Source organism: Ambystoma mexicanum, chromosome 7p (genome assembly GCF_040938575.1).
Source record: "Ambystoma mexicanum isolate Mex_15411 chromosome 7p, UKY_AmexF1_1, whole genome shotgun sequence".
NCBI classification, from domain to species: Eukaryota; Metazoa; Chordata; class Amphibia; order Caudata; family Ambystomatidae; genus Ambystoma; species Ambystoma mexicanum.
Genome location: NC_090939.1, coordinates 187,171,658 through 187,192,321, shown reverse-complemented (window position 1 = coordinate 187,192,321; position 20,664 = coordinate 187,171,658). Strand labels below are relative to the sequence as shown.

At 44.3% G+C, this 20,664-nt stretch overlaps 1 long non-coding RNA gene across 1 annotated transcript in view; it reads right to left on the bottom strand.

Annotated features, from left to right (window-relative positions):
- The window catches only part of LOC138525818 (uncharacterized), a 148,378-nt gene that overhangs the window by 42,498 nt on the left and 85,216 nt on the right, over window positions 1-20,664 (bottom strand). The window contains exon 2 of the long non-coding RNA XR_011283442.1: window positions 7,280-7,377. This is a non-coding gene — a long non-coding RNA (uncharacterized lncRNA). The remainder of the gene's footprint in view (window positions 1-7,279; window positions 7,378-20,664) is intronic.

Genomic DNA, 20,664 nt, shown 5'->3' with positions numbered 1-20,664 from the left:
GACGACATCCTGGTATACTGAGCCTCAGAAACTGATCATCGTAGACACGTCACAGCGGTTTTACAGAGACTTCGCCAACACCGCTTGTTTGCTAAACTGGAGAAGTGTACCTTTCACGCAAAGGAAGTGGAATTTTTAGGGTTCATCTTGTCACCCAACGGAGTTCACATGGACTCAAGAAAAGTGGATGCTATCACCAAATGGCCTTCCCCAACTTCCGTGAAAGGTGTACAGAGCATGCTGGGCTTCGCTAATTTTTACCGAAGGTTCATTCCTGAATTCTCTCGGGTAGTCCAACCTATCACGGCTCTTTTGAAAAAGAATAAAAAATTCGAGTGGACTCCAGAAGCCGAACAAGCCTTCCAAGAATTAAAAGCCAAATTTATCTCTGCTCCAGTCTTAAGGCATCCCCGTCCAGAACTTCCCTACATCGTCGAGACAGACGCTTCCAGTCTAGCAATGGGGGCGGTGCCGTCACAAAGAGACCCCGAAACGCACCAGTTACACCCTGTAGCCTTTTGGTCTCGCAAATTTTCGGCTCCTGAGATCAACTACACAATTACGGACAAAGAACTCTTGGCAATTAAGTCCGCCTTTAAGGCCTGGCGGCATTATCTTTTGGGAGCCCGGCACACCGTAACTGTAATCACGGATCACCGTAACCTCCAGTACCTGAAGTCAGCTAAAGCTCAATCTTCGAGGCAACTACGCTGGGCTTTATTCTTCGCAGAATTCGATTTTGTAATCACATATCGACCAGGCGTTAGGAACGGAAAAGCAGACGCCCTTTCCCAGATAGGGGTAGACGAACTTACAGCTAATCCGGAGCCGGTGCCAATAATTCCTGAACAAAAGATACTAGGAGCAATCAACACACTATCCCTCGAAGAGATTAAAGCAAGGATCAATCAACTCATAACTCCCGAAGATTCATCGAATTGGCAATTGAAAGGAAAGGATTTTACAATAGATCAGAACCTATTGTATTTCCAAGGAAGACTATTCTTACCCTGCGTTGACTTACAAAAACAGGTCATCACCTGCTACCATGATTCTCTAATGGAAGGACATCCTGGAGTTGCCAAAACCTCAGAGAAAATTAAAAGGCATTTTTGGTGGCCATCTTGGAGGAAAGATGTTAAAAAGTTTGTGGCTTCTTGTGGTATCTGCGCACAAAACAAGAGTCAGAAGGAAAAACCAGCAGGATTACTACGTCCAATAGACATTCCACCAGGCCCTTGGCACACGCTCTCGATGGATTTTATCACGGATTTACCCCCTTGCTCCGGATACAACACAATTCTAGTGATCGTGGACCTTTTTTCAAAAATGGCTCATTTTATCCCACTGAAGGGCTTACCTACAGCTTCCATTCTAGCCCGAGAATTTCTGGAAAACATTGTCCGTTTGCACGGTTTCCCTTCAGTACTAATCTCTGACCGAGGGAGCCAATTTATTTCCCATTTTTGGCGGAGTTGTTGTCGTTTAGCACAAATTGATGTACGACTTTCCACCAGCCATCACCCTCAAACCGACAGGCAGACTGAGAGAACTAACCAAACTTTAGAACAATATCTGCGCTGCATGTTGCATCAATCCGAGGGTACTTGGAAGGATGTCCTTTGGATTGCTGAATACGCTTACAATAATTCAATCCATTCTGGGACGGGAAAAACCCCTTTTTTCCTGCTGTATGGAAGTCATCCTTGAACCTCAAATCTGGACCCACCTCAAGCTCTCGGAACACCTGCTGTTGACCATCTGCATTCGACGATAACTCAAGCATTTAAAGAAGCCACAGCTCATCTTCAACAAGCTAAAGAATCATACAAAAAAGGAGCAGACCAACATCGAAAAGAGGCTCCTCAATATCAAAAAGGAGATCAAGTCTGGCTGTCCACTAAACATTTATCTTTAAAAGGGCCACGCACCTTCAACCCAAGATATTTAGGACCCTACTCGATCACGGCCGTGATTAACCCAGTGGCTGTCAAACTAGAATTACCCACTCGAATGAAGATACATCCTGTCTTCCATGTTTCTCTCCTGAAACCTGTGCAACCCGGAACCCGTTTGACTAAACCTCCTGAGCCAATCCAAGTTGACGTAGAATCCGAATTTGAAATTCGAGACATCTTAGACTCCAAAATTTCCAAATCAAAACTATACTACTTGATTGATTGGAAAGGCTATGGACCCCAGGAGAGATCTTGGGAACCCTCAGAATATGTACATGCACCTCGTCTAGTCCGAAAATTTCATCGGGCTTTTCCCAACAAGCCAAAACCTCCGGAAAAGACAAGCTTGGGAGGGGCCTTGAGGGGGGGGTGCTGTCATGACCGCAGCCTCCAAGGAGTCAGGTTTAGCCCAACTGCCTCGGAAGCTGGGTCACGACTTCATTTCCAGGCACCCATCGGCTCCCATAGGGGCCTTATGGACCTTGTCCTGGCGCCAGTGGCGCCAGGCTCATAAGGGGACCCAGTCCCGGCACAGGACGTGCCGGGCTCATGATGTAAGGAATGGTGCTTGGGTGGACCTACCTGCTGCAGACCATGCTGCTCACTCACCTGCAGGATGAAATCCTCATCCATCCATGGCTGGAACTACTTTACCTTCTGGGTGTGGCCAGCACCACTCCCTGGGACTGGATACTGGAACTATTCTGGAAGCTGGGACTTCTTACCTGGGCGAGGCTGCTGTGGAAGGAGACACCTAAGCACTCCAGTAAGCTATTTAAACCACGCCCGATCAGAGCAACGTGCTTCGCGTTATTCTGCAATAGCAGCAGGACGCTCACCGTGTCAGCTCCAGAGAATCTTCAACTTCTGCATCTGGGGAAGAGAAATCCGCAATCTTACCTTCCGAAATACCATCTTCGTCTTCAGCAGCATCTGAAAAGGGAAAAGAACACCAGGTTAGCACGAGATAAAAACCAGCGCAGCACTTACCCAATCCATCGGTGCATCTCAAGCCACGGGCTGCAGCTTTCCATTTTTTCGGCACCCTGTGGAAGTAAAGACATTGGTTAGTAAACCTCCATGAAACTTTCCTTACCTGCGCTGCATTCTTCTCGCCTCCGCCGGCGCTGCTACTCGCATCTGCAAAACAAAAGGACATCATTAAGAAATACAAAACTCCATCTATACGCACGTGTTTTGGGCAGCGCTCATCTTTCTCACTCCTCGGTGCATTCCTCGACATCCATTTTTCTACCCAGCTGCTTCTGTGACCTGAAAAAGGAAAAGAGACATTAAGAAGTGCTTTTAACTTCGAATTGACATTTTCTACTTACTTGCCTGCAATACCTTCGCCATTCCATCGCTCTCCGGACCTCCATATTCAAGCAACCGCCGTTCGTGCTGCTAACAACGGCCTAGCTCCAAATCTTCATCCTCTGCAACCAAGAGGCTGGACAATTAACCAGTGAAGTAACTGGCTTCGGCGCCCCTGCACAGACGCAGGATGGAGAGCTCCGCTTTCACCTACATAAGGTGAGCACATTTAGCCTACGAACTACTTGGGAGTACCAGGAAGGGGAGGCAGCTTACCCAGTCAGGCTTATATATCCATATTAACCCCTTGCTCTCATAATTGCAGACACCTCACCCTTCAGATCAAGATCTCGGTGAGGAAAGGCCCTTTCCAGGGTGGCATTCGAGGCCTGCGCGTGACCGTAGAAGACTCCGAGAACCCCCAGCCCAGACCTGCGCCTCCGAGGGATTCAGGTGAGCGTTACACCAGGGTTCAACTCAGGAATGCCTTTATATTCACCCATCTCAATTACTGCAATTCCATTTATTTTTTGGACTCCTGAAGAAAAAACGTTTTAAACTTCAGGTTATTCAGAATGTGACTGCAAGATAACTTTTTCATTCACATCAGTGTTATCACATTTCCTCTGCGCTGCCTGAATTACACTGGCTTCCAGTGGCTAAATGCATTGAGTTTAAGACCCTCTGCATGGCCCATAAAGCCTTTTGTTATAATGGATCCTCTTTTCTTCAAACCATTAAATATGTTATAAACCAGGCAGACAGCAGAGTTCAGCATCCACTAATCTCTTAGTAGTGCCAAAGTTTACATATCAATAGATTGGCGGACGCTCCATTTCTGTGTTGTCACCCAAGCTTTGGCACGGCCTTCCACTGCATCTCTGACTTCTGGAGAACCATCTGAAATTCAATGGGCCTCATCAGGAGTTGGGTGGTATCCCAGCAGTAAATCTGCTGGAATACCGCCAAACGCAATTAGTTTTACTGTAACTTGATACAGCGGTATTACAAGTTGTGGTGACGATGTAAGACTCAATGGGGTATTTTCAGCACAATTACCACGGCGTTAATTGCACCACAGTAATTGCGCCGAAAATGGGCGGAAAATCAGCGCATCACCTCCAGCTCAGTCCTTATTTCCTTATGAAGATAATGTATATGTATACCTGTGGTTTCTGAGTTTGACACTACAGTGCCCTGATGCCTCTTCGAGGTGAACTGTGTCCGTTATTGTTAGAGTACATTTTAATTTTTGTGTGAAATTCTCTCCATCTTTCAGTCCCCCAGCACTTTCTGTTGAACGGTTGGATTTTTACAGTCCTCAGTGAGTGGAACCCTATTTCCACACTCATTCATTCTGTTACTCTACCTTTGGGAACCTTTTTCAACCTTTTTTGGGGTATATTTTTGGAGTCATGCTTTCCTCCAACTTTTAGGACATCTGCACTTGTTGTGCTTTGTTGCTGGGAGCTCTTTGAGCTGCCCTTTTTATTTTCCTTGCGATAAAAAATGTTACCAAGGACAGGGGGGATACTTTTTGTCTTATTTGACTTTTATTTTGTGGAATCAGCACACCCCACCTTATGTGGAATGCTGAGGGGATCCAATGTATCCTTTTTTCCACTTCTCCTGTCACTTTCTAGTTACAGTGACAAGTTCATCTGAGTGGCTGGAGGCAGTGGAATGATTTCTACCGACTTTTGTGAATCTTACCTCGCAGGCTGTGGTCTCAAGAGCGGTAAGGGACACATTGGTCGCCATTGACCTAAAACGGTGGCTGTACTTTTGTTTTGCCAACTCTTGATGACTTGTCCTTTCCTGAGCCTTCTTCTACCTACGTGGGTGAGGGAGGTCCTGCTAGGTCTTTTGTCTTTGGCGGGCTTCCTTGCGAAAGCCCACCAAGGTTCTCTGAGTGCCTGAAAGGACAGGAAGTGGGGGAGGTGACGGAAACTCCACTGGCCTTTGTCCTGCAGTGTGTCTGCCTGGAACCAGTTGGAACTGGGAGGTTGGCTGTTCTTTTGGGGCTACTGATGAGAAATTAACAGTGTGAATGGCATGTGTTTTGGATGAGAGATCTATGGATAGGATGTTCAGGTCCTGCTTCTTATCAGCTAGGTTTTCTTGCTATGTAATTCCTGTTATAGATTTTCAAATGAAAAGCCACAAAAAGGAAATTACACCATATTAGTGATGAAGGAGTGGATTTTCCTGGTGAATCAAGAGAAACAAATATTAGCACCATTTTGTATAGGTCCCTTTTGCACTGAAATGTATTTTCCAAGTATACAGGGGAGCAACACTGTCTACATTGACCACTCCAGATAGTTTTATTGTGCTGTGTAGTAGGAGGATGATGTGCAAGAAGCTCAAAACAGACTTAATGATGATCGGTTAATTATTGTGGATAAGAAGCATTGTGAATATAAATGTTTTTACAAAGAGCCCAGTCTAGGAGTCATCCTTTTATATGAGTAGACTGAGAAATAGCTCTGGGGAAGTCTAGGGTTGAAAAGTTGACCAATAGATGGTTAGCAACAGTGTCAGCCTTATCATTAAACCCAGGTTAAAATCTCCCTTTGTCAGCATTTGACCTGAAATGTGTGCAGATGGTAATATAGCATTGAGCACTTCAGATGTAAAGTCAAAAATTGCATAGAGGGGGCAGAACATAAAGATGTGCACATTCAATGCTTTCATAAGAGAAATGCTGACATTAAGAACTTCACAGCCATGGCTATTGATGCCTGGTTCTTTATAAACGGTTAGTAGTGACCTAAAAGGGTGGAAATGCCACCCCCTCTACCATTTGCATGATTAACATTAAGAATTTAATATAATTTAGGGACTGCCAGAGAGATTGCAGGACCAGAGTAAATACACGTCCAGATGTCTGTGAAGCTAATATGTCGAGCTGCTAATCCCTTAGAAGAGCTACAATTTCAAACGCATGACTAGGTAACAATCTGACGTTAAGAAGGGACAATTTAGAGGAGAAGTCCACAAAGAAATGTTTCATATACTTTCATAGGGTTCGAAATTGAGGGGAGCTCTGAGCTATTTAGCTCCTGCTTCTAACCTCGCAGAGCCTGGTTAGCTTAAAACCAACAGCCACCAGGAGCTACTTTAGGCTTCCCATGCCAATTGATGCCTTATAAACATGGATATGTGACATTAACTTATAAAAAAGAATGAGGGCACATCTAGTACATATGTAAACATAGTGAATCATGCAAAATGGACACAAGGTTAGTGTGCATCTCATGTGGAAGTTCTTGGCTTCTGGGTGATGGCTGACAACCAGGAGCAGGTTTTACCTCTTGCTAATTGAATCTTCATTTCTAACCCTGCTATTTGCGAGAGACTTGCAGCACACCATAGAGTTTGTGGCCAGTGAGCAAAATGGCATAAACGGTGGAAAGGAACTGACAAATTCTAATTGTGATGTTCTAGTGGGCACACACACACCAAACACACCTTTCTTTCCACTTTCTGTCACATGGGTATTTCTCAAGCTAGAAAGCACTTTCTGAATAATGAATAGAAGCAGGTTTAAAGATTGCGTTTCTGTACAGAGTTGCAATCTTATGTGATAACAAGAAAAAGATGATTACCTCTAAAATATAACACAACTAAATATGCTGTTGTAAGTAACTCAACCTCGCTTTGATCGACAACAGTTATATTAAGCCATTTTATCTTGCATCCTTTACAACTGTGTCTGAATGCGTTTCAAATGTTTTAAAGCAATTTCCACAAAAACGTAGGCGATTCAAAGCAAATTCAAGGTAAATGCTTTCTCAACAAACGCTTCTCCTTTGCGTTTTTCTGAAAAGGAAACCTTCCTGTGTTGACACTGCTCTACAGATTGAAGGGAATATTCCGCAACTTCACATCGGGGCTCATCATCCTAATTCAGTAGACTCAAGGAGTACCAAAATGTGTCTTAAAGATTTACTTCATCAACAATCAAACCAAGAAGTGAAGGTTGCTTGTACTTTTTCACTTACCCCTTGTAAAATGTCAGTAGGCTTCCCAGGAGGAGATTTCGGTTTTCTAATTTTCATTTTAGGCGGTGAAGGCATCGTCAAGTACATGACCCAATAAACTATGTCAATAAATGGAAAGAATCAATTACAACTCCATAACATATCTATTTTCTGTTTACAAATGATACCTGTGTGTAAATTCTGTAATAATGTTGATTACAAAGAAAAGAGTTTTATTTTATTTAACACACATTGGATCAGGGTATCTAATGTCTTCACTAGGGGTAAAAACCCAAACAAAGGCATTTAGCGTCAGCTTTACTGCTTGTGTGATACGGATATGGAATGGAGCAAACAGGTTTTCAGCCAATCGATAAAAAGAAAGAATTTTGCATTGGATCAATACCTTTACTGTTCTTTACTGGACAGGACAAAAAAATGTAACTAATTTTGTTTGCTCAGTTGTCTTGCCTTGGTTCAAAACTGTATGCAACTGTGTACAGGCTTATTTTGGAGCTAGCCATGTTTGGTCAACTCCTCATCAAGCTCGCAGAAGAAATGGGCATACACATTTCACTCTGTTGCAAAAATCTTTTATGCAATACGGATTAAGGAAAACGCTGCTTGCTCCATACCATATTATGCAAGTAGAAAAGCCCCTACTCTACCATTCAAGCAATAGTACAATCAAATAATAAGTAGCTCTGCAAGTGAGTATTGTGATGAATCCTGCAGAGTCATCACTGATTCGCCGATGAGTATCTCCTCCCACATGGCCAGTGGATGGCAGCCGCTACCTGTAACTGACCCTGGGGGTGGTATTATGAGGGAGGATCATGTGGGAGGGGACGACTACCGGGAGGAGGTGATGACTCCATTAGGAGAGACACAGTATTCTTTCCCCCTCTTGAAGAAAGCTCTATGACACCTACACTTCCGATGGCACACTGTCATTCTGAGCAGGATACCATTTATACCTTACAGCCACAAAACACACCCAACATCTTCTGAAATCCCCTAAATCCTATGGACTACAACTCCCATAAAGCCTCCAGTACTGAGATGAGACAGAGGAAGGAGGAGTTAATGTGGATTGAAGGAACAGCAAACTGAACATGCACATGCAGACTACTGGTTGCAATGACGCCCGAGTGTGTGGGACATTTAAAAATGGGGTGCTTTTTCAAACTGGAGTCAGAGAAGAGAGAAGCGGAACGGGAGAAGCAGGAAGCTGACCGAGGTAGAATGCAGCAGCACGGAAACAGAGCATGCTGGAAAAGACAGGCTCTACTTGATGGCTACTCATAAGCATTTATTACTGGCATGGTGTGAGGCGACAGGAGCAACAGCAGGCACTATGGAAGAACCGCAGGGAAACGGGCGCAGCAGCAAAGCTACCATGGTCGCAGTTGTGCCGAGAAGCAGCAGTCTTACCGGCGGGTGAACGCCGAGAGAGCAATGTGGGAAACGCCATCCCAGAGTAGATGCTTCACTGAAGCAACGTGCCATGTGTCAGGGACACTACCAGACATTGGTGAGTCTACCCAGAGATGTTGGGGGTCCCCTGGGCGTACAGATAGGCACGTGAGCAATTAAGAACTTACTTGCAATACCGACAAAGTAGAATACAAAGACAGAATTTGCACAAATCCTCATGTATCAGATGTCAATATGGGTAAATTTGGAGAAAGTGTTATCACAAGCAGATGAATGTTAATGAAATAGTTGAAAGACAGAACTTGAACAAGTCTCCATATATGAGATGTCAATATGTGGAAAGTTGGAACAAGTATTACCATAAGCAAATTAATAGTAGTGAAGAAGTTGAAAGGCAGAACCTGGACAAATCCATACATGATATATCAATGAGGGGAAAGTTGGAACAAGAAGTGCCTCAAACCAATGAAATATAGACAGTGAAGGAATACAACTGTGCTATACTGAGAGACAGTAAGAACATTAAAAGAGGTCCTGGTGAAAGAAGTACATCAGGCAGTGAGTATTCCCGACAGGGGAGTACACCAGGCAATCAATTTGAAATATATAGAAGAGTAAGACATGTTGAAAAGATACCTGGCGGGAGAGTATACCAGGGGAAATAATGATGCTACCAAAGGCTTCCTGGCAGAGTAGTATACCAGGAGGTCATTCTTAAGAAGTTGGTGTACAAATGAGACACTTTTGATATCCCGTGAGGATAGCTCAGGGGCAACGTGCTCGCCTTGGAAGCAAGACGACACGGAGCAACACAGGTTCGATCCCCAGGTCCGCGCTTAGAAACCTCTGGGTATTAAGCACGTTATAAATAACCTATCATATCATATCATATCCTTAAGAAGGTGTTGTTTAAAAGAGACACTTTTTTCCCTCCTTAAGAATTTGTTGTGTGAAAGAGCCACTCTTGCCATCCCGAAGGAACTATCGTTTGGAAAAGACACTTTCGTCATCCTACCTGAGATAAACCAGGGGAAGGGAACCACCCTCTGGATCCAATGATTATTTTTGTTAGACTTATTTACTTGTTTTTATTTTGAACAGGTTTTGCCAAACCTGAATCAGAGATATTTCTTTTACACTCTTCGTTGTTCATTTTTAGTGCGAGGGTCAGATTAATGTGTTTTGGACACAAAACAGTGTATATAATTGTGACGACGAGACACAGACTGATCCTTAGTTTTAGTTTCCTACATAGGGAACCTCCCTTTAGAATAGGGACAGCAAGGCCTTCATCCAACCCTTTTATTTTTAATAAAGATGTCCATGTTGAAAACCTTACAACTTTGTGTCCGCCTCTCATTTCTTACCCCTCGCATATGGTTTCAGATGTGGGATCGGATTCATTTGACACAAACTGGGGGACCCTTAAGTTTTAGAAACTTAGTAAGAGTGTCTCCGCTCCTACCATTGCCACTGAACATTCTATTGGATTTGACTTATACAGTAGTAGGGGAGAGTTGCTTCAAGCTGGGGACCGAGCTAGGATACCCACTGACTTTGTCCTTATTCCCCCTCCTGGTACTTACATTAGACTAGCCTTTAAGTCAGATTTAGCCAGGCGATATGGTTTAGACACATTGGTTGGTGTCATACACCCTGACTATAGAGGAGATGTAATAGTGATAATACAAAATAATAGGAAAAAGACCTACCAAATTAAAGAAGGGGAGATAATAGCCCATGGGATCTTGGAGAAAGCTCTATTTCCCACACCTCAAGAAGTCAAAGGTTGTGACGAAACGGGTAGAGGAACTAAAGGGCTTGGAGAAGCAGACATAGACCCTCCAATTAAACCAACAGTAAAACCGGTCCATGTAGTAGAAGTAGAGTCAGACGTTACTCCTGATCTAGCCTTTGCCCAAAGAAATGATCCCTTATTGGCTGTGCCCTTTTTGCTGGCATTACTGGAGGAGAAAGGAAGAGAAAAAGTCTGCCCATTCTTCTTCTTAAAAACTGGGTTACTATATAGGGGAGATGCTGGACCTGATGGTATCCCTAGATCACAAATAGTAGTACCTAAGAGTCATAAATCAATTTTTACAAATTGCTCATTCTCACCTGACATCTAGGATCAGCTAAAACCCAAGTCCAAATCGTGAACCAGTTTTACTGGCCAGGGATATATGCTGATATAAAGAGTTTTGTCAGTACTTGTGTGCTTTGTCAGAAAACGAGTACCCAAGTACCCCCTCCAGGTTCCTTACAACCCTTACCTATTATAGACATACCTTTTTCACGTATAGGTATGGATATAGTTGGACCCTTCGAACTATCAAAGTTGGGAAATCGATACATATTGGAGATATTGGACTACACAACTCGTTTGCCTGAAGCTTTTCACTTGTGGAACAAGACCTCACAACAGACTGAAACATTGAATTCCCCCTTTCTCAAGAGTTGGTTTCCCGAAGGATATCTTGACTGATCCAGGGTCTACCTTTATGAGTAAATGTATGTCTGAGGTGAAGGATTCTTCAGATTAAAATTTTGCGTACCTCTATCTATCGCCCCCAAGCTGATGGTTTGGTTGAACGATTCAATAAGACCTTAAAAGACATTTTAAAGAAACTAGTAGAAGTGGACAGAAAGAATTGGGATGTTATGACGCCAAAGGCCCTTTTTGCGATTAGAAAAACACCACAATCTTTCACAGGATTTGCCCCATTTGAACTATTATATGGGAAAGAACTGTGAGAACACCTAAGGGTTTTCTTACTTGTAGACCTCAGGGATCCTTTGTTCAGGGGGCCAGGGAAGGATCATCGCTCTTGGATCCCAACCCTGGGGGCGGAAAAGTGAAGGAGGATCACCTGGGCACAGGGTCCTTGGGGACTACAGGAGGAGCGCCCTCGGGATCTGCTCCAACCCGCTGCCCCCTACACACCTCTACCCGACATCCCCCTGTCTTTGTAGAATATTGTCAGCAGAGTCCCGTCACAACCCAACTCTTTACCCTAGAAAAGGGAAAGAGAAAATACCATGGGAAACCAAACCATCTTTTAACCCTTAAAAGTAAACTCGTCCCCCCTCTTCAAAACCAAAAGGACATTTAATACATCCACATTTTTTCTACCTAGAGAACTACAAAACCCAGAATTATTATTTTCCAATATATCCTTCCTATACAGACATGTTCGCACATGAGTTACCTACAGTCACAAAATGAAACCACAACACCCAGCATTCCCTTTCAGCATTAAGTTACCCATGTACTGAGACGAAGAAGAGGAAAAAGAGAGCTGTTAAGATTACCCATAGGAAACAATGCACCAGGGATTCCTATGGGCAGTCACCATTTTGTCCCAATAATGAGGCCAGGCAAGGACAGGCCTCCCGCTACAAACATTCCCACCTGAAACTTATCAAGCCTCCCAGTCACTATAAAAAGCAGAACACCCAAGCACACTTTGAGCAAGCTGGGGCTGCTGGATGGTGCACAGAAGCCAGAGGGAGAAAAGACCAGTTGGAGAAACCCTGGAAGGAGAAAGAGTGCCAAAGCACTGAGCCTGTGAGTGTGAGGGAGGCTGCCATGTGGCGATAGGGCTGTGACTCCAGGCAGCCAAACCAGGGGCAGCTGGGGATTACCTAGCAGCACCCAAGCCAGAGCTCCTCCCCTGATCACATGACTAAAGCCCAGGCCTTTGAGGGGCAGGCAGTGAGAACCTGACCTCATGGACATCTCATCAAGGCCCACCGCAACTCCCAAAACTGCCAGAGTGCCAAAAGGGGGAGCTAGCGAAGTGTGAGCAAAATCAGAGTGAAGAATTATGGGACTTGAAGTCCAAAAACATTTTGGTGAGAAAAGCTATGCGATGCACACAGAGGGGCGGATCTTCACAGTTGTGGCAAGGCGGGCAGAGGAGAGAAACAGGCTCGAGGGATAAGAGAAGAATCTAGAATTGGAAAATCCCTTTTGTGCGTCAAGAAGAAGAAATAGCGTCTAGAGTGCTGAAAGGTTAAAACCCGCCGTCCCGGGTGAATGGCAGAGTTTGGGAGGCGCTGAGGCTACATGAAGAACGGCCTTGACTGCAACATCAAACGAACGCGAGGAAAAGAAACTCCTAAACCCAACCGGTGAGTTAATTGAAGCAGTGGAAGTCCGGTGTGTGGTTTTGAGTGCTTGCAACATTTTAAGAGGGCATAAAAGGTACGCGCACACATATAAGACGCGAGTGAGAGAGAGACCAATGTTGAAAATCAGAAATCACGAGTACTAAGTATCAGAGTGGTCTGGCAAAGGGAATGTGCCTTATCGAAAGTCTCTGAGAAAGGTTGTGAAGTTGCAAGACAGCGGGAAGTGAAAGAAGTGTAATTAAAGCAAACGTATTGCAAAAGGTGTCTAAGAAATACAAGTAAAAGGCAGCTTGATCCCGGCTGAGGGAAACAGGAACTTTTGTAAGGAACCTTTCTATAAAGAACTGCAAATTCCAAATGGCATTGCAATGAAGAGAAGTGAAAGTAGGAGATTGAGAGAAAAATAGGGGAAGGGAGCTCCGGAAAGTAAATTTAGAAAGGTTTGAGCCCGACAGAGGGGAACCAAAAGAGCTTGAACTCGATCGAGGGGAGACTTTAGTGAACAACGCTCACTATTAACTTTTTGTTGAACTGTGAAAAAAGCACAGGCGGTTGACCTGGACTTGGGGGGGGAGGGAACCAGGGAGGTCGAACCCTCGAACTTGTGACTGAGTGCTTGAAAGCCAAGAGGGCTCTGGAAGGCAGAACAGGCTACCTAAGGTGTAGTTGCGAGCTGGAGCAAGGCTTCAATTTGTTTTCAAAAATTGATTAGCAGAGTTTGCCAATAAAAATGTTCTTGATTAGCAAACAAACCCATTTGATTATCAATTTTGTACTAATATTTTTAATGCCACCAGAAGATACTTTTACCCAAGATATAAAAAGAGCAACAATACAGAAGTTTTGTATACCGCTGAAGTAAGACAGTGAGGTAAGTCAGGCCTTGGAAATTATTTCTGTAAAATAGTGCACATCACCACAAGCCCACTTTAATTTGGCACATTGCTGTCACCCAGAGGCCAGCCATGCACAGTGAAACTTCTATTTGACATTTACTGCAAACAAAGTAAAGTTTAAACCAAGGTTTCCAACATCCCCCGCAAATGGTACTGGCCCTTCTTAAAATCTACTCGACTATGTGAGTGGGCAAAAATACTTTGCAAGCCCTGGATGAGTGTCTGTATAGCTGCATGAATGGACACAAATAAACAGATATGATAAAAGGCTCTGAAAACAGTTTGAACAGCTCTCTCTACTGCAGGTGCAAATATATAATACAATCATAATCATAGAGCAAAGCGAGCTCTGGATGCCAACTACAGCGTAGAGTTTTGCAGTAGGTCTGTAGATTTACAGAATGGATGAAACCATTGATTGCTACTTTAAGTAAATATCAAGTTAGATGTGTGTATTCATTATGTAAAAGACTAAGCAGAGTGGATGGCGTAACAGGCAGAGAACTGGGAAAACTAGGCAGAATATTGTAGTTTCCGGCCATCTCACTTTCAGGGTAGAGGGTACAAACCAACATAGTAAGAAAGAATGTCAAGGAGTATGGGATGAGCTCATGGGTTGAGCACCAGTTGCAAGCTGTATGTAACCAGCAGGCCACAGGACTAGGTTTGCCATCAAAGCATTTGGCCGCATGGTCATGTACATTTTCAAAAGTGTACACTTGTCAATATGATGCATCTTCCCCAACAAAATGAAATCTATAGGACTCTGAGATTTAGATACACTTCACTGTAAAGCATGGAGATAATGCAGTGTTTTACAGTAGCATCACTGTAATTATGCATTATTTAACCTATTACATTTTTTTTAAAAGGAATTGAAAGCCTTTTTTTTTTAAAAAGAACTAGCATACTGGTCTTTGACAGACAGGATACAGTTAGCTTAATAACACTAGTATCCCAATTATTTCTGGTTTGCAATTATTTGAAAAAGATAAATAAAATGTGCATAGCACTCCCACACAGGCCTTTTGGCACATGAGTGAAGGGGATGATTACTGCTGCACTCTCTCCCCATTAGCGCCTTTGAACTTGCAGTGAACAGAGAAAATAGGGTGGAGAGCGCGCTGGAGGCAAGAGAGGAATGCACGGTGAGCTGTGCTTTCATTGTACAGGGTAACTTAAATAGCTAACTTTGCTACACAAGTGCCAATTTAATTAGCAAACCTACAGAATTGCATCGCAAATAGCTCCCGGACACTGCTCATTTTATGCCTTGTGAAGTGTGCCTGTACACCAGGTGTGCCATCCAACCCATGTGTCATACAACATGGGGCAAGAATCTACACTTGCCATTCTGTCCTATTTTGTTTACACTGATTTTTCCTTTAACACAAGATTTTCCCTTTCACATGTATTGTATAGAGTGAGGGCAGGCATCAGGTTTTCAATTTAAACATTATTATTTTGGACACGACTGACTAGAACAGTTTACCTTTTATCTGATGGTAGAGCATGCTCCCATCTTAACTATAGGGCCACACAGGCGGGTTTGAACCCCTTTCAATTTGAGTAAAGATTGTCAACTTTGCATCTTCTGTGTCTGTGTCCTCCTTGTGATTCCATGCCTCTCTCACAGATCCTAGAGATATTTTAGATATGTTAAGTGGAACATGGGAAGAATGAGAGAAAGCTTTTCTACCGTTATATCAAACTGCCCAGCGATTGAAAGAACATATGCCAGCGGTTCAGTCTATAGTACAGACTAATGTGACTAGAACCCAGGAACAACAGATGGTGTGTTCAGATCTTTTTCTGTTGGTCAGAAGGTCTTAGACTAGATTCCCTCTTCAGAAAATAAAATGCTCTTTGGGTGGCATGGTCCTTATGAGATTATAGAACAGACAGGACCTGCTAACTATCAAGTCTCACAACCACACAGAAAAATGAAGACTCACATCTATCATGTAACTTTTCCTGAGGAATGGAAAGAAAATCCTGCCGAAGACACTCCAGTGATGTTAACTAGTCTTTTATCTCTTGGAAACGTTGTTCATTTAAAACCTTATTGAATACCCGGGTGTAGAAAGAATATCATTCAAGAAGAGTTGGAAGCTATGTTTGTTAGGCAAGAATTGATGTAGTAACCCTATGGGAGACTACACAACACGTGTCCTCCTGGTATTAAGTAACCCACCTTTTGGTATAGGCCTGTACTACACAAGTTGGTAGTGTGACGGAGCAGCCAGGCTTATCTCAAGAGAGGTAAATGTGAGCTGTAGCAATGAAATACACAAATACAAGCCAAGTAACACTTACACTGAAGGTTTTAGTTATAAATAATTATTTTAACAGCAGTTTTAAATATGCATTCTTTAAAAAATCAAATATACTTTAAAATTATTTTCCCAGAATCAACACAAAGCTAGTAGATACCCTTTAGAGATGCTTTTTACACACTTTTTACACCCTGAGGTGACTTCACTAACTAGGACAGTAATGGCAGTTATATATCACTAGTACCCTTTGTAGATTCTGAGGTTGGTAGAAAAGAAAAGGGTTAAACAGGTTCTCAGAGCATGTGAGCACTTAAATCTTCCAATGAAGTCTAGACAAAAGCCTTTCCCAGCAATAATAGTTAAAAACCAAGTTATCACCTATGAGGGACAGTAAATATCAAAGTCAAGTGGACTAGAAGAGTCTGCAGGGAGCCAGGACAGCCAAGGTCAATTGGAGCACAGTCTATGGAGCTGAGGCTCTTCTTAGCTAGCATAGTCTTGCACAAAGTTCCCCAAGACAGAACAGTACCTTTGGTTAGAAGAAGGGTGGTCCAGCTGGCTTCTGTCTGGTTGCAGCGTTGCAGGTCCTGGGAGCCTGGGCCTCAAGTTGTGGGGACAAGAGGGAGGACGTCTGGAGGACTCTTGCGGCAGCAATTTGGAGGTCGGTGGCAGCTGCGGGCACTTTACAGATCAGCAGCACTTGGCAGTTTCAGCGCTCGATAAACAGCATCACTGCGGATCTTGAACACCGGTTGGGATTCCTTCACTCCTTGAGTCCTGCACTCTGGTGAGGGGACTCGAGCTCTGGTCATCCTGCTTCTGGAGGGTACAGCCGGCTTACAGACATTGCACTAGACTACAGATTTCTCGACCCCTGGCATTCAGTTCCTGCAGCAGCAAAGAAGTACAGCCAGTCGGGGAAGGTGGTCCAGTGGAGTTCGTATAGGGGTTAGTTGGTACCACTACCCCAAGGGAAGAAGTCGTCCCTTCCGGAGCTTCTCTTGTCGATCCGAAAAAGGAGTTTTAGCACAGCAGCAGGATTCACTGGTCAATTCAAAGGTCCAGGAGGATGCAGCAAGCTTTGTTCACGGTTTCTTCATCGGGTTGTTCTTCCTAGTGCTCCACTCTGTTTTCAGTCCCAAAACCCTCGCCTTTTAAGCATGTTTCTCCCATTCATGCACAGCCTAGCTGTCACTCAAACAGCAGGGTGGCTGTCCTAAAAGGACAGTCAGCCAGCCAATCAGGACTGGGTGCATTCAGGCATTCCTAAAGACAAAGGACAGGGGAGTTTAGGGAACCTCCCTCACTTCCTGCCCATCCAGACACACTGGAGCCAGAGGCGGGATTCAGTACTGAAGCCCGCCAAAGGCAAAATTGCGAAAAAAGAAGACCGGCCATTTTGACAAAATGTTCACACATGGGTGCTATACTGCAGCTCAGGATTCAGCCTGCGGTAGAAAAGCACAATGGTAGGAAAATTAAACCACTGCCACAAGCATTTTAAAGTAGTGAGGGTAACATAAACAATGTTACATGAGTAGGTAGGAAAAAGGGGCTACTAAGTAGCCCCCCAACACTCCACATAGGATGGTGTGTGCTGGACCTACAAAGAGAAAAGGTAAGTACAGTCAATTTCACTTTACTATTCTTGGGAAGAGTATTTCACCCAAGAAAAGGTATTTAAACCTTATGAGAAATCTAAAGGATTTCTCTGTGACACTGCACTGAAGGTGCTGTGTGTCACCATACAAAAAGTAGATGCCTATGGAGTTTGTCAGACTCCAAAAACAAAGAAAACACATAATCCAAATAAGGTCAAAATACATGAGAGTGAGAAAAAGGACTCACTCACTCCAGGGTTGAAATGAAAAAGTCCTAAAGTCCAGCAAAAGAGCTGGGGGTCTCTAAGGTTGAAGGGAATTAGCACAGAAATGAGCATTCTCCCTAACACTGTTAAACACTGATATTATAGAACCATCTCAAAGCCAACGGTCCTCCCCCTATTGTGTTGGTTGCTAAACCAGATAAATTGTAGAGATTTTGCATTAATTTTAGAAAAGTCTATGAGGTTTCCCAATTTGACAGTTATCCCATGGCAAGAATGAATGATCTTGTTGACAGGTTGGTGGTGTTTGGCGTACTGTCAGGTGTTACTGGTGCCTGACAATCTAATTCTGTGCTTTCAGTACTTTGGACACATTTGGGAGATCTTCCCAAACTTCACTGCATCCAACGAACAAAGGAAGGAGAGGCAGACCCCAGGAGGCAGACCGAAAAGAACCTACATTACGTCTACACCGGCGCAGAGCATGGCGCGGTGTGTGGCGTAGTGTGTCAGGTGTTACTGGTGCCTGACAATCTCATTCTGTGCTTTGCTACGTGCTTGCTTTACTTTGGACACATTTAGCAGCTCTTCACAAACTTCGCCGTATCCAACGAACAAAGGAAGGAGAGGCGGACCCCAGGAGCCGGACCGAAAAGAACCTACATTACGTCTACACCGGCACAGTGCGGTGTGGGGTGTAGTGCGTCAGGTGTCCGGTGACCGGTTGTCCATGAAAGCATTCAAGGCACGAAACCTTTGGTAAATAAACAATCACAACAAGATACAATTTGCAGAGTGGGCCACTCCCAGATAATCTAATGGCCCCAGAATGGGAGGGCTCTTTCCTTAGACAGTCCCAAGTACAGGAAGAGAAGTCAACCTCTCAGTTACAGCAAAGTGTCCCTGCGGGTCAAGAGGTAGTAGCGTGTGCACAAGTACATGTCTCAGCTAATGACCAAAGGTCCTGGGGTGGTATAAATGACAGGGTGACACTTCTGGATTCCACAATAAGAAGTGGGAAGAACTTTACCCTTCCGGCGACTAATATAAAAGAATAAATCAACCAGTGCTTCTGCAGGAGGAGATGCAGGATTATGGGTGATTTAGACTCTGGCAAATTGGACCATTCCGACCAAAGATTGAAAAACCAGACGGGGGATAAGCCTCTGGAAACAAAGACACCTGGTTTTGATTTTTCAGAGGAACTTAATGTATCTCCAATCTCACAAAACAGTCAAGCAACACTCTGGCCTTCCATAATCCCAATTTCAAAAAGAAATCTCAGACAGGAACCAAAGGATCCAAGCCAGAGAAGAAGAGAAGGCATGGACCATAATCTGAACCATGTGGCGAATCCTAATTAAGTCACTCTGGTTGCCCTGAATTTTGTTCTTAACTCTTTGGTAAGAGTTTTTGAAACAATGAAAGGGGAAGTACAATCCCATTCGGGTATGTTGCTCGAGATGTCAAAAGAGGTAGAGCAATGTGACTTTTCACTGGTCGGTCTGAGAAATATGATAAATACAACGGTTATATCAGCAATAACAAGAATAAAAGTGTCACGACCCGTGACCCAAAACCCCACTGGCATGGTCACATGCCAGGTAGGGTTAAGACTCAAGGTTCACTTGGGGCCCCAAGGGCCTTGCACTATCCTCATGGACTCTCCTGGAGTCAGTCCTGGCGCTTTTGGCGCCAGGCTCATATATGCAGATTGGAACACTGTCTTGAAGGGACTACTTTTTCATTGGAGGCCTGCAGCCAACACGGAGGCACCCACACAGCCTAGTTCCTAGAACCAGACTGTGCGGTGCAGTGTTAAGGGTGTGGTAGCCCAGACTACTTTACCTGGACTACTTTACTAGAGGGCTATATAAACCACACCCAAGTTAGTTACAGAACGTGCTTTGCGTTATTCTGCAGCGTGACGCTCATCATGTCCAGAGACCAGATTCCGGCGATCCTTGAACAGCAGACCTGCAGAGGAGACAAAAGAACATCATTAGCAGTCTCTGCTTACCTGCAACTTTCCATCCGTCGCTTATCCGTCTTCCTGCTGCTTGCGGTCTTCCATCAAGTCGGCAGCATCTTCGGGACACCACGCACGCACCAGAACGAAGCACCTGGAGGGAGAGAGAAAGAAGGACAACGTTAAAACAGGTTACTCACGGCATTCACGGCAGTAATCACAGGAACCTCACCTGGCTGGGCATTTCTTGGCCGGCTCCGCTCCGGAAATCTTCACACGCCCAGAAAGACCATCGTGACCTGAAAAGGAATAAAGAATACTGGTTAGCAAAAGAAGACATTACTGCGCCGCACTTCGCACTTAACCTACAATCCATCCATCATACGCTCCTGCGTCCATCATCCTGGTAGGAGCCCGATCCAAGCGGTGTATCCACCGAACCTCCGTGCACCTAAGGGGGAATAAATAAGGAAAAGACATTAATCGCAAGAAAGGAAAGCAAGGACATTTTAAGACTGCTATAATCAGACTTACCTCCTTAAAGACACTTGAATGGGTTAGCACCAGTGAAGTTAACTCGGTCGCTCTAACCCACAGAAAACTGCGCGCCCCTGCACAGAAGGCAGGACGGAGAGCACGCCAGACATCACAACAAGGTGAGGAGTGGGCCATCAGATCGAATCCAGCGGGCAGGGGGGAGGAAACGAAATCTGTTCCTAAGTCCATTCCTCCTGTGTTTTCAGGCCTGACCTCCATAGAAGGCACCATCCGGAATCAGGAAGGGTACAGGGTGAATCCGGCAACTAGGGCATAAGGGCGTTCCAGTGGATACCAGGTGAGCGTAACAAAAAGATGGGATCAACAGCCAA